Source organism: Pleurodeles waltl, chromosome 3_2, assembly GCF_031143425.1.
Source record: "Pleurodeles waltl isolate 20211129_DDA chromosome 3_2, aPleWal1.hap1.20221129, whole genome shotgun sequence".
Classification (NCBI taxonomy): Eukaryota; Metazoa; Chordata; class Amphibia; order Caudata; family Salamandridae; genus Pleurodeles; species Pleurodeles waltl.
Genome location: NC_090441.1, coordinates 19,870,059 through 19,885,112, shown reverse-complemented (window position 1 = coordinate 19,885,112; position 15,054 = coordinate 19,870,059). Strand labels below are relative to the sequence as shown.

General features: G+C 44.3%; 1 long non-coding RNA gene across 1 annotated transcript in view; it reads left to right on the top strand.

The window, feature by feature from the left end:
• The first annotated feature begins 2,837 nt into the window (after positions 1 to 2,837).
• LOC138286741 (uncharacterized) overlaps positions 2,838 to 15,054 on the top strand; it is a 96,667-nt gene continuing 84,450 nt past the window's right edge. Inside the window, exon 1 of the long non-coding RNA XR_011202043.1 lies at positions 2,838 to 2,999. This is a non-coding gene — a long non-coding RNA (uncharacterized lncRNA). The remainder of the gene's footprint in view (positions 3,000 to 15,054) is intronic.

Sequence of the window (15,054 nt, the reverse complement as noted above, 5' to 3'; positions counted from 1 at the left end):
TGTTTGGTATTCTGGAAAGCTCCACCCACTTAATCTGATGAGATATATTTTTCACCATTTCTGAGCAAATAACACAAAGGTCGCACAATAAAAGTGTACTTGTTCACAAAGTGTGAGTGCTATTCACTTAAACCCAAAAATGAACAAAGGACATCTTTATCTCTGGGAAGTTCTGCATCATGGATGACACTGACTCATGAAAAGTTTGGGCTTCTATCTCTGGCACTGATGGAATGACCCAAATAATTCATTTCTTGAGCTAAAATGTGCATTTATCACCATGTAGGGTAATGCCATATTCTTTAAAAAGGGTAAGTCCTTTCTCAAGAGCCAATTTGTGGTCCTATACGGTAACTGCAAAAATTAGAACATCGTCCTGGAAAGCTTGAACTCCGCGATGCTTTCTAGAATCGTGTTCATTAATTTCTGAAAAACACTGCCTGCGAAAGCCAAAACAAATGGAAGCCAGCAATATTTGTATGCCCCGAAGGTAATAAAAGTGGTAAATTCCTGGAAGGTGGCATCAACTTGAACCTGATGATATGCAGATCTTAGATCAAGAAGTGAGAACAATTTTGCTTCAACAAAGTTGACAAGAAGTTCATGAGCTCTAGGTAGGGGGTGTCAATCCACTAGGATATTTTTATTAAGTGCGCAAAGATCTGCACACAAACAAATTTCACCTAGAATTTTCCTTGACTACAATGGCACTAAACCATTCAGATGAATTGGTAGGGACAATAATACCCTGTTCTACTAAGTTGTCCACTAGCGTTTTTAGTTCTCTCCTGACATTTAAAGGAAAGGTCTTACTTGATGGACTACAGGTATGGCATTTTTCTCGAGTTTGATTGTGTGAACATACCTGTCAATTGAACAAATTTTTCACTCAAAATTTCCAGAAATATGTCAACAACATGTGTGACTGACTCTGCATCAGTGTTTGTGTTATCAATCGAGGAAATGGGCAAATCAGAAATCCTAACAGGAGCATTGGCACCGGGTACTAACATGAGGCCAAATTTGGCCAGATCCTGTCAGCCTACTATAGTTCTACCTTTCACTGCTGCATCAATCCTGGTGACAGCTTGTCTGCCAAGACACATGATCACATCTACAAAATATCCAAGCATATAAATATCTTGGTTCCCTTATCCTTTGGGATGCACATATGAGCTATGTAATTTTACATCTGATCCCCATACCTTATGAAATAATGTGTCTGAAATATTCTAGGAGTACTTCAGGCTCCTCAGCAACTCTGTTCTTGAGTCTGGCACCAGCTTCTACATACTTGTTCCAGTCACCAGACAGATCAGGAGGAGCTTTTACTTCAGGTAGATTGCCAAAAATCTGTTGACTCTCCTGACCTAGGTGACTGAAAAGTAGTGCTACTTTGCATTTTGGTTCATAATCCTCAACATCTTTGGCAATTAAGTAATTCTCAAAGGAATGTAGCCAGGATTTCCATTTGATGAGTGGCTTGGCAGGGCTGTGTAAAAAGGGAGTAATTTGAACCAGGTGAGTAGTTCCCATATTGCCTGTAAGTTACCCCTCTTTCGGGTCAGTAAATAATGTAATGTCCCAACAGTATTCAAGAGGTAAGTAAAACTGCACAGTACCTCTGATCCCAAACAAATCATGAGCTACATAACTGGGAGCAGCCATGCAACCCGTGCACAATACACACAGCTTGTGAGAAATAAAAGAGATCAGCTCATGCAAGCCGCGGTGTACAGCCATCCTTCAAAAAGGCTCTCAAAACCCAATCGCGGCTCAAAATTTGGTAGTGTGACTGATATTCGTTTTAACAAGCTCTGTCAATACTACAGTCGCAATAAAACCTTTGCACTGGCTCTATACCAAGAATTTAGTGGATTTCAAAGCCCTGCGTTTAATTCACACGGCTGTTTTCTGGCCTTGCGCCATACTCTCTCTCCACAGTATTTCCAACCTGTGCATGTCAGCTGCCTACATGCCTAATGTACTTCCCTAACTCTGTTGCCACTCTGTAAAATAAGATGCAAGTGGTGGATGGAGGGTGGGGGGTCAGATCTCTTTACACCCTTGGCACTGAAATCTGGAACACTCTTACCCCACATATGCCTAGAGCCTGACCATAAAAAGTTCGGAAGGCCATTGAAAACTGATGTGATCTGCTGTCCATGGGCTTGAAATCCTACGAACCGCATAAAGTCATGGCTCACTTCTGAGAGTAACACTATGACGACAAGGAGAATTGTGTGAGCTAGGTTGTATAATACTGTGGCTGAAGTACTGCAGGTTAGTGCCTTGTGGGAAAGCAGCAGTTGTCTTTATAGCAGGAGAATTAAGCATGTTTGTGTTCTGTATGTTCTGTATGTAGATACGTTCCTACAAATATTAACCAGTGAATCTTCAAAATCAGCAGTAGGGTCTGCAAGATGTCAGGGGGTGTTTCTGGACCGCAACGTATGCACCTACGATAAATATAATTGTGTTGGGTACTAACACCTATAATTACATTGTTTACCACCTGCACATTACAAGCATACTTGCTAATGTCCCTATAATTTACAGAATGAATGTCAATAAAGCCTCACACTTAACAGTTGACTATGCCTATTCAGTTGTGGTTCTGTTTGACAGTTAGTTCCCCTAGTGTAAATTTCCTACTCACCATGCTCTCATTTCCAGTTCCTCAGCATTCTATTGGAACCCATCCAAGAATCCCCACTCTTGTTGCCTTGACATTCAAACCACTTGGAACAACAAACAAAACGTAGACACATTCCTTTCAAGTAGCTCTCTTTGTTACTGTAGCCTAGAGTCCCAATTCTTTTGAAGTTCACATTAAAAACATGTTAAGCAGAGCACGTATAGACGTAGCACAAGACTGCAGCCTGATTTGTAACCTCCCTGTTTACTCGAATATGCGCAGCAGAGGGAGAGTGGACCTACTTTGTCCTGGTGGTGCTTGAGGCTGTGAATCAGTGGCAGGAGCAATGGAAAGCGGCGGGGTGAGTTTTTCATTTTTTTGTAGGTCTTTACCCCCCTTTTTTCTCAACTGCCGCTCACTCCTTATCTGCTCCTGCTGTCTCCATTTTGTTTGTTGATATGCGCTGGAGCTCAGGAATGCCTCAACACAGCTTGAATCTATAAAGACAGTAACAATTTGACCTTTACAAAAATGAAGACACCATGCAAGTTTTACTGTTTCCTCATGTTGTTCCATTAACACTTCACTCCTCACTGTACCTCACTTCTTTATTCTGCAGCACTGTCAATGGGCACCAGGAACTGTGACCTACCTGATAATAATCCCTTGCAAAATGACATTTACAGAGCATACATCATCATTTAAGGGCCATCACACATATCCAGAGTTTATTTAGTAGAGGAATTGACACTGGATGTTTTCACTCGGTTGATATCTGTGGTTTTCTGTCTACTGGGAGGGTGTTGGAATGCCACAGGGTGAATCTCTAGGCTGTTAATAAGTTTCATCCCCCCTTTTGATGATTGCCTCCATGTCTCCTTGTCTCCAATGGCCGTGGGTGCCATTTGTTACACACACGATGATCATCGACAGTGCTTTTATCACCATCATCTCCCACTTATCTGGTGAAGTCAATGTGAAGGTTCTTCCTTAACATTCAGCCACCCGTAATGATTGTGTTGTCCTTCGAGGTTTATACAGCTCTGCCCACACGTTTGATCAGAAGATTGTGATTATTACTGGATTTTTGGAGACTTAGCCAACCGCATAAACCTGGATAACGTTTTTCATCCTTAATCTCCAGGAAGATTTCTGCCCTCCACCTCTTCTGCCCTTCACCTTTTCTGCCCTTTCCTATAGTCATCCTCCTTGGGCATCTCCAAATCTTCAATTTCACCACCACACATTAACATTTGATCACTATTTCATTCCACAATGGATGCTCAAACTTCCTCTTCATTGAGACCTTTCCCTTCTCCTCACCCCTTACAAATCCTAACAAGGAACCCATAGGGGAAGTCAACAAAAGAGCAAAAAAAAAACAACTTCTCCAACAAAATTGCCATTACCCCTAACACTGGAGGATATTATTGATGAGTTAAAGAATATCAAGTCATTTGCCATGGAAGCAAATACAGCTCTTCAAAGAATCAAAGACAAATAGTCTCACCTGGATTCAAGACTCAGAGAGGTTGAACAGCGACTTAGTGATGCACAAGATGTCATGTCTACTGTGAGGGCAAGATATTTGACTTTTTTTCTATGTTTTGACAAGATATGTATTTTTCTAGGAGTTTCATCAGGTATATGGCATTCTCAAGTCACGCCTGAAAAACATGTCCGTCCACCTATTCATTGCCATCGCATAATAGATTATTACTTCAAATTGGAAGGACACTACGAAAGTCTTGTTTGCTGGGTGGTGAAATATTATACGTCACAATCAAAGACTTGATAAAGCAAATGTTATTTCCATGCACCTCATGATCAAGCGGGACCTACTATGGCAGCCCTTTACATCCTATTCATCTAGACAATGTAGTACTCTTCCAATCTCAATTACCATTTCTTTTGGAACTTCTCAATAAGCAACATGTTTTTGACTATTGCCCTGTGCTCTATTGACGCTTTTACATGTTCTTATCAATTGCTGTTATTCCATGTTGTTCTGTTCTTGATTCAATAGTGCCTTTTCAAACTAAAGAAATGTTAATAGAAACAACATCAAAAATAAACCACCACAAGCTACATTTAAAATATATCAAGTTTATTTTTGTATCATGATTTAATAAACGATTTCACATGATACTGTATTAATATTACCTGTCATTTTAATACAGTGCAAAACTACAACACAGTGCTCTTCAAAGCCATAAAAATGTTAACAGAATTATAGAAAACACAATAGTAAATACTAAAAACATCACTAAAATACCTTACAAAAATAATGAATTATCCATGCTAAGGAGTGCTTTGGTAGGAAAGTCATACATCTGACTTAGGAGCTGGAAAATAATAATGTGGAATAATGGTTTCCACTATGCTCGTTTTAGGGTATTTTCAGCTATTTTGTCTGTTTAAAAAAACAAGGTTAGTTTGGAGTCTTTCGAGACTATTCATTTTGCACATATTATGTAATTCATTGGATTTATCCTCCAGCACCATGTAGTTAGCCATTAGCCAAGCTGGCAGTGGCACTCTGTTCAAGATGAGTGTCAGAAAGAACAACAAAGGGAGAACAGAAAAACACGAATCTTGCTTGCTCAGCTCTCAAGGAATATATCATGCTTTGATCAGTTAGTCCTTCCACCCTGAAACAAGAAAATGTATGTGGTTGCACTCCAGTTGTAAATTCCTTTGGGGCACAGCCAAATATGCTCAACGATACTCCCAGATGACACCTAAAGCACCCTTCTGCGTTGTTCATTCATTACTGGAGGAAGACTATACTACGGAAAATCAAATATATTGAAGGGATTGGATATTGTTAGCACAATATCGTGGGATAAAATACCGAAAGGTAAGTGCACAGAGAGAGGTAGGAATTCACCATTCTTAACTACGCATAGGTGACATATAGGGCCTCATTATGGCCCTGGTGTACCAGCAGTGTATTATGACCGTGGCCACGACCATACCGCCGGCCCATGCAACTGACCGCCAGGCGGTCATAATCCCCAACCACCAGCCTGTCGCCATGGAAAGGCTGGCGGTAAGGGGAACTCGGGGTGCCCCTGGGGGACCCTGCACTGCCCATGCACCTGGCCTCAGGCACAGCCCCATCGCGCATTTCACTGCCCAAATTTCGGGCAGTGAAATGCGCAACGGGTGCTGCTGCACCCGCTGCCCATCAACATTGCCGCCAGCTCTATTATGAGCCGGCTGCAATGTTGATGTGACTTCTCCGCTGGGCCAGCGGAAAAGTCATAATAGGGAGCCACAAATACCGCCAGCACTGGTCTTGTAATGAGGGCCATAGCGTCATTTTGGGTCCTGTGGTATTAGTAATCTCCTTGACATTTGGTCTTGTGGTTTCAAATGATACTACAACCACAGAATGGCACATAAGATTATCTTTACAGTGAACCTTAATTTATTTTGCTGGGCCTCATCTAGAGCAGCACGTAGAGAGAGAAGGGCTTGCTGCTTAATCTACATTAACCTCTGGAGTCAAGGAAGCACAGGCTTTTTTTTTAACAGAACACAGGGGAATCGCAGACCCTGGAATTAGTTGCCTTCTGATGTCAATGACATTTTATTGAAAAGAGAAGGGAAATCTTTGGTGGTGATCAGACTCCCAGCTGGTTGAAAAGCCTACATTTCCTTGTAAGTGGCAATTCTATATGATTGCTATCCTTAAGGAGAGGACAGTACATGAAACTTTGCTGAGGTCACATCTGCAAGGGCTCACCTGGTAATGACCCAGATCATCTGAGAGTTACACTCAGGTGGGTGACTTCTCAAAGCAACAATGCATTTCTCCCATCACCCCAAACATCAGGGAGCGACATTTTCCCGCTACATCATGAGCATCTGCATTTACTGACCTTAAACCCTCTCAACCGAGGCCTGCTGCTGTGATCTAGTGGGTTTCTCAACTTTATACCTCAGTCTACAGGGGCTTGGGGCTCATCCCACAGCCACCAATGAACTAAAGATGTGGATGCCCTCGGTGGGCTCCGGGGCACCCACAAAAACAGAACGTGTCCAACTCCCGACAGGGGAGCTTGCATGGGCCACTGTGGCTTTGGGGATCCCTCATGTATTCCCCCAATGATGCCTTATATTGTGTGTGCTCCGAGTGGGCATTGGATCACCAACTGAAAAGTAACGGCTGACGCTTGTTAACGCTGAAATTTTACTAAAGAATATTCATGTAATCTGAGTGTTGAATCTGCATAGAAAATGAGTTAACGTAGAAACATAATACATAAATTTGAAAATGTGCCTATTTGAGTGACCATCAATAATCACAAAGCTTTTTAATGTAAAATGTCGAGCTCATATTTGGATTAATGTAGTAGTATGTCATATTAATGGTTATGTATTATGTATTTGCTTTATTAATCATAGGCCTTAATCTAGCGAGGTCTTGGGCCTAGTTTCACGGCCTCATGTTAAGTTACATTGCTTAGACGAATTATAAAACGGCTTCTTAAATTGTGATTTTCCGTTGCATTGACTGAATGTTAGCAGCAATAATTATTTCCCATGAGAACTGCTTGCTAGAATATGTTGTACTAGCTAAGGGTACTTTGTATAACTTAGTGTGTGTAAAGGCAATGTTCCCAGGAACAGACAATGGATGCACTGACTGGAGTATAAGCTGTTACAAAGTTGTTACCTGATGAGCCCAGCAACAGGAATAGGAGAAGAGGAGCCAACCTTTGACATGTGAACAATGGTCTAGTAAATTCTTAGATTTGGGGATCTACTTTCATTGGACTAAACTTAAATGTACGATTCTTTGACCAATAGCAACGTGGGAAGTAGTTTTAGGGAATCTAACTTAACCAGACTGCATCGAGAGGAGAGGAGTTTTTAGGCCATTCTACCTGTACTTTCCTAACCGTCCTGAGAGGATAGTTAATATTCTTTCTGAACTGCATGAAGAGTTATTTCCTATCTTGAACTTTGTTGCTCAATTCCAATGCTTTGCTGACCGAACAGATGTTCGGTTGATGAAGACATTCACAGCTTGCTCAACCATACTGAGGCGAAGTATAAGGCTATGGGCCTCATTACATTGGCGGTATTGACCACCTACCGCCACGGCAACGGCCGCCAACATACAGCCGCCGTGGCTACCAGCCGTCTACACATATCCTGACCGCCGACGGTCATGGCGGCGGACGGTGGTGAGCCAGCGCTGCTGACAGCAGCATCGCCACGCTAGCAAAACACTGCAGACCGTGTCATGAGCAATGATACGGCCTGGCGGTGTTTTGCTGGTGGACGCTGCTGCTGACAGCAGCGCCGCGGACCATCTCCAGCTGGAGGACCCCCTGCAAGCAGGTAAGTCGGGTTCTCCAACCGGAGAGGGGGATGGGGGGTGTTGTGTGTATGAGGGGGGGTGAATGCATGTGTGTGACAAGCTATGTTGGTGTGTGTTGCGGTGTGTGGGTATGTATGTGTGCATGAGTGGGTGGTGGTGGGTATGCATGTGTACATGTGTGTATATGGGAGTGCGTGTGGGTATGTATATGTGTGGGGGGCAGGAGAGGAAGGGGGAGTGTGGGGGAGGAATCTGGGGAGGGGGCGGGGGGCAGGGGAGACCCCTATCAGTGCCAGGGAAGAGATTCCCTGGTACTGACAGTGCCTACCACCATGGTTTTCGTGGCAGTAAGTTTGGCACAGAAACCATGGTGGTAGGCCGGGTTGTAATCCCAAGGGTGGGATTGTGACGGCCGCCGGGCTGGAGACCGAAGTCTCCAGCCCAGCGGCTGTTACCACCCTGGCGGTCGGTGTGTTAAAGTGGCGATCATGGATAGCTGTAACCTCCAGGGTCCAAATCCCATTTTCTTTACCAATGTATTACCGCCGCTTTAACACCGACCGCCAGGGTTGTAATGAAGGCCTATGTTACTGATTGCTATGTCTATTTGCTTATGTCCTTAGGTACCAATCGCTAATTTTGAAGAGCCATAGTTAGATGTTTTTCCAAGTTTGTGTTGACTGAATTGTTTTGCATGAAGCCCAAACATGCCATTCTAATCTGAAGGTTAGTTAGGATACTCACTGATTGATGCCTGATAAAGATTAACAACAGTTGATGTCTTTTCTTTGCTATTGGTTTGCACAGTAATTCTAGAATGTGTAGTGATCCAAGCTTTGATTAAATTGAGATCCTTTAGAGGATTCAGTCAACCTGTATTGTTTCTGTATGCTTATCATTTGATTTTGAGACTAAGTTATGTGATACTAGCATTGTTAATATGGGAAAATAAACATTTTAACTTTTACATAAAGGTGTGGTTATTCATGGCCTATGGGCCATGGTGCTTGGAAATTACTGACTTCTAAGAGTATTGATGTTATTGATTGATATTGTTATTGATTTGTACCAGAACTGAGTTTATGGTGGGAACTACTCTAAGCGCAGTCAAAAGGTCCACAGAACCTCTAACGTGTCCCCTTATTAGCTAATGATAACTAACCAAATAAGGTCTGACGCTCCAACAGTGATGGTAGCAGAGTATGATGGTTAGTCTCCTTAAGAGCCTATTATAAAGGCCAGGTACATTATTAGTCCCCTAAAGAGAAACTAATTTGCAGAAAGTTTGGATTTTCAGATTTGATGATACAAAGTGGAGAAAAAATGTATCCCTAAATGCTTAGAATGACTTTCCCAAAACCTTGGAGCTTGCCAATGATTGAGGATGTTCTCGTCTTTCTAGTGATAGTTTGAATGAAATAGGTTTTGCGCTTGCACAGTTTATGCAAATCACAGGTGAATTGTGATGTCTGTGAGGGTTTAGGCAGTTTGCATACTCCAAATGAAAAGTTTTAGAAGGAGTGTGCATACTCCGAAGTGTGAGAGTAGGGAAGCCGTAGAACGTCACGTATGTGGCTCTTTGTGCTCAAAAATTCTCCACATGGTTGTTGGTATACAGGCCCTGCGAGGTTTAAGACTCCAGAGTATATTGAAAAGTGCATGAGACATGTGGTTTCTGTTGTAATTTGTCTTGTTTAATAGTTCGATCGGCCGTAGTCGACAAGTCAGAGTGTGAGTCAAAGTGAGCAAAATCCTATGTGCACCAGGACAGACCCACTGATCAGTTGAGAGTAAAATTTGTGGGTCGAATTTTGCTTGCGAATCAGGGAAACTGAGAAAGACAGAATAGCTGCTAGAGTGAAATGCCATCAGTGAAAAATCCTTAAGGTTTCTGAAGCGATTGTGTTACCCTACCTGTACTAAATAGACACATTGGGTTTTGATTTTGTTTAGTGCTAGCAATAATTTTCCATTAGACTAGTGTGAATCTCAGTTTAGGAGGACAAGCAGCAAGACTTTGTCAGCTGCAGTATGTGTGAGTGTGACGTCATTGGAGCGGCACTGGGATAGGTTGGTTAGCAAGACGAGTTACAACCATGAAGCGTAATTGGTTGAGAAGGTGGGTGAAAAGGATTCTGGGATTAAAAGTCACGTTGTGATTTGATTAAGAATAACATAAAGATCTCAGAAATTAAATTTTTCAAGGCTTTGAAGAGTGCTGTAAGTGGAGATATGTTCATTACAACGAGTATAGGAGATATTGCACGGCCAGAGGTAACACCTGCTTACATTGTAATTGAAGAAAAGGGTGCCGCACCATGTCTTTGGCTGAAATAATGGTGCAAAGTAACAGAAAAAGATGGGAGCTTAGCGTTTCCTGCCCATTGGAACATTTAATTTGAGGAGCTTAGAGAATTTGAGTAAGGTGCTATATGACTTGAAACCTCCTCAGAGACCAGCACAGTTCGAGGGATTAGCAATCTGAGAATTAGTAGCCAGATAGCAACTGCAACAGAAATTTGAGAGGAGGATGAGAAAGGCAGAAAAGACACTAGCGGATGCTAGATGGGACAGTAATCAGAAATTTTGGAGACCCAAGACATTACAGGGAATTAAATTGCTTCCTGCAATTACACAGGACAGCGAGAGAGAAGACAGGAAAGCTACCTGAAAGACAAACAGGAGCCCTTCTGAGAGTAGGGAGCGTAGATCAAAAGAGTCTAGGAGATCTTTAACACTTGAGGAAGAGTCAGATGATGATGAGTTTATTTTACAATTATTGAGAACTCTTACCCCACCATATGTGGAACAAAAGAGCAGTCCGAACACTAGTGTAAAGCCTTCAGCACCGACACCGGTTAACATGACGACAAGTCCAGTGCAGATTAATCCTAGCATGGCACAGAGCCCGATGCAGAGCAGTCTTATTCTGCCTACTACACCAGCAGCACAAAATAAGATGCCACAGTCGAATGTCCCGAGAATTTACCCTGATGTACCCATTGTGGAAACTGCCACAAACCTAATAGTGCCAACAGGACAGGTTTTCCCAAAACTGGCTTTGGTTCAGACAGAGCCAACTCCACTATTACTTCCTCAAGTGCAGTTACAAGCAATGCCAAAGTACACTCCTATAACAGGGACACAGACAGATATGTCTGTATTGATGAGCCAGAATACAGGAATTATACATCCACAGAACCCGAACGTTAGACCAAGCCCAGATGCTGTATCTGTACCTGTCACCATTGGTCCAGTCATACCTTTGTTTGCACAGGAAAATAACAGTACAAATGGACAGGGAGCCCTGAGTCAGAATTTAACGGAGGAGGGCTCAATTAGAATACTCGAATAGTCTCTCCTGTGGGACCGACCTTTGATGGAACAGGATCACTCTTGGACCTTAGTCCATTCGGAGTTCCTCCGGATACTACAACAGGGTCGAACATCAGTCATAGCCTAAAATTACTGACACCGCAGTCTCCAAATCTAATTGTACAGCCGTTGTCAAATACTCAGTCCAACAACATTTCGCTGCAAGGTTTGACTGCCCAACACTTGACTGAATGGTTAGACAAGCTGAATACCCCACAGAGTGCTCCTAGGGGAAAGGAATACTTAAACTATACTAGACTGGGGATGGAAGCGGGTGAGCTCATTGTAGGAACTATGGGAGTGAACAAACTTGAATCCTACACAGAAGCCGAATTGAGATACTTGCGCCTGAAAATTACAAAAGAATCAAGCAAGGTACATCATAGGCTAGCAGATTTAGCAGAGAAATATGGCATAGAAATAGAGAAAACAAAACACTTGAAGAGGAGTTACAGGTTAGATTTTGACACAAAAGATTTTGAACACATGAGATCTGCAGGAATAAAAGCACAGGGAGTTGCTTCAAAGTGTACAGACGTGGGGAGCATGAGATAAGTGGGAAGGCAGATGGGTAGAGAAGAGAGATAAAAGGAAAAGGGATTCTGCAAATCTTACTGCCAATGTGCAGCAGGATGAGGATCCAGTAACAATTTTACCAATGAGAGAGATCCCAGGAGGGAATTTTGTTCATGCCCCTTGGAGCAGAAGTGACATTCTGGGGGTCATAATGACCCCAGTGGTCAGCGGTAATATGGTGGTAAGTATCGCCGACATTCTGGGGGTCATTATGACCCCGACAGTCGGTGGTTATATGGCGGTAAGTATGAAGCCAACCCACCAATGTACCACTCCGACCGCCATGGTGGTGACAGCCGCCGCGCTGGAGATATCTATCTCCAGCCCGGCAGCCGTCACTGTTCCACCCACGGGATTATGACCCAGCCTACCGCCATGGTTTTCATGGCTTCCTTACCGCCATGAAAACCATGGCGGTAGGCACCATCAATGACAAGGAATTCCTTCCCTGTCACTGATAGGGGTCTCCACCCTCCTCTTCCCTCTCCAGTTACCTCACCCACCCTCTCTGCCTCTCCAAAGCTCCCCACCCCCTACATACATGCTCCCCTCTTCACATACACACACATACATACACACACACTTTCCCACAAACATCCACCCATGCACACATCCACTCACACACACCCGCACACACTTTCAAACATACACGCAGACACGCATTCACATAACACAACGTATACTCACTCACACCTTCATACATGCACACTCGCATCCAACACGCAACACACACACGCAACCACAAACACACAGACATACACACACACCCCCAAACACACACGCAACACTCCCCACCCCCCTCCCTTGTCAGAGACCCGACTTACCTGTAGTCAGGGGGTCCTCTGGCAGGAGACGGGCTGGGGCGCTGCCGCCAGCAGCAGCGTCCACAAGCAGAACACCGCCAGGCTGTGTTATGGGTCATAATACGGCCGGCGGCAGTCTAATGGTGTGGCACTGCTGGTGGTAGCAGCGCCACCTTACCGCCATCCGCCGCGATGGCCGGAGCCGGATTTCCGCCATCCTTCTAGCAGAAATCCGGGTGTGGTCATAATACGGCAGACAGCTGGTAGCCACGGTAACGGTCTTTTGGCGACCGTCGACGCGGAGGTAGGCAGTTTTTTCCACCAATGTTATAATGGGAGCCTCTGTTCTTTACAAATGATTATCCCAGGTTGAGAGAGAAACCAGTAGAATGGTACCAGCAGACAGACAGGTTTGTGAAACTTGCAAAACGCCTGTGGGAGGATTTGAACAATCTATTAGAGATAGTAGTTCCAGCTGATTTGCCGATGGAGTACAAGAGGAGTATAGATTGGCTGATAAAGGAACCAGAGAGAGAGACGATTACAGGTGCACCATCTCCCGAGGTAATGAAATACTACTACAAAGTGATTGAATTTTTTAAAACGAGAATTTCACCTGAAAACATTGACTAGCAGAGAAAAGACAGGACAGCCCAGGAAGCGAAAGAATCAATACATGCGTATTATGAAAGATTGTTGCAGGTGTTTAAGCATTACAGTGGTACAGAAACAATTGAGCTGAAAGACATGATTCATTTTGTGTTTAGATTTGTGGAAGGATTGAGACCTGAAATCATCCAGATGATTAAAAATCATTTGATTTACGGGCAAGCAAAGCCAATTCATGAGGTATTGCATTATGCAAGGTACTGTAGTGACGAGATTGAGTTAAAGCAGAGAAAGTTGAAAGAAATGGCGATGGTGATGCAGATCATAGCGGCACAAACAGGGATGCAGGGAAATTTTCCACAGCAGCAGCAACAGCAGGGAAATGTGGTCTTTCAAAAGCAGGCGAGAGGTAGAGGTTGCGGAGTAATGGGAAATGGAAACCTTAGTCCCGATTTGGGTACTGTAGTGGTTCAGAGTGATGTACAGGGAATGAAGAGAATGTTGCCTTGTCAAGCTTGCGGAGGGATCAGACATTGGAAGCGGGAGTGTCCGATGATGGTACAGGAAGGTGTTGTTCAGCAAACAAGTGAAATCAATTCATTTCAGAAAATGAGAGGACTAAGAATGAGAGATCGTAATCCAAGTTTCCAAAACAATGTGAATCAGATGTGTTAGAAATGGGGTCTCTAGTTGGCAGTCGGTTTGCACCCTATCCAAGTAGGGACCCTCACTCTAGTTAGGATAAGGAAGATACCCGCTCAGATAACCCCTGCTCACCCCCTTGGTAGCTTGGCACAAGCAGTCAGGCTTATCTCAGAAGCAATGTGTAAAGCATTTGCCCATAACACACAGTAATAAGTGAAATTACTACAAAAGGGCACTACACCAGTTTTAGAAAAATAGGCAATATTTATCTATATAAAACAAGACCAAATACGATAAAAATCCAACATACAGTAAGAAAAATATGAATTCTGCAAGATTTATTCAAAACTACAGTTCCTTGAAGTCGATAGCTCCACCTGGCGCTATCACGGTGGCGTGATCAGCAAAACCAACAGTTCAGGCCGGCCGCGGCATTGCGGGCCAGCTACGGTGTCGGGAAGACCCGCAAACAGTACCTTGGATTTGCAGGGCATCGTGATCCTCGTGGTGAGCTCGGGAGAGCAGCGTCACTGACGTTGCGGTGTCAGTTCCGGAGTCGGTGCAGGAGTCGTCGGGGCCTTGAGGTCACACACATTGCAGATCGAACTCCAGGCTGATGAAGTCAGGTGCGCCGGCGTGGATGGCATTGGGGGTGCGGTGCGAAGCGGGACGATGCGATGTGCGGTGTCCACATGTCACGGTGCAGGCAGCATAGTCGTTGTTGCTGAAGCGCTGTCGTCGGTAGGCCCAAGCCAGCGGTGCGGGACGGGGCGGTGCTTCGTGACCCTCACGAGCGGTGTCCACAGGCCACGGTGCAGGCAGGATGCCTGGGGACGACACAGGAGTCGATGGTGCTGGCTTCTGTGGACCGGGGCTTCGGTGCGGGATGGGACGTGCTTCGTGTACCTCACGAGCGGTGTCCACAGGCCACGGTGCATGCAGCAGCGCCGGTGTCAGCAGGAGTGTCGTCATCGGGGATGCCCAGGCTGCGGTGTGAGCAGGCGATGCCGGAGTGCGGGCCTACAGGTTGCGCTTCGAGCAGCGGCTCGGTGAAGTCATCCGGTTGATGCGTC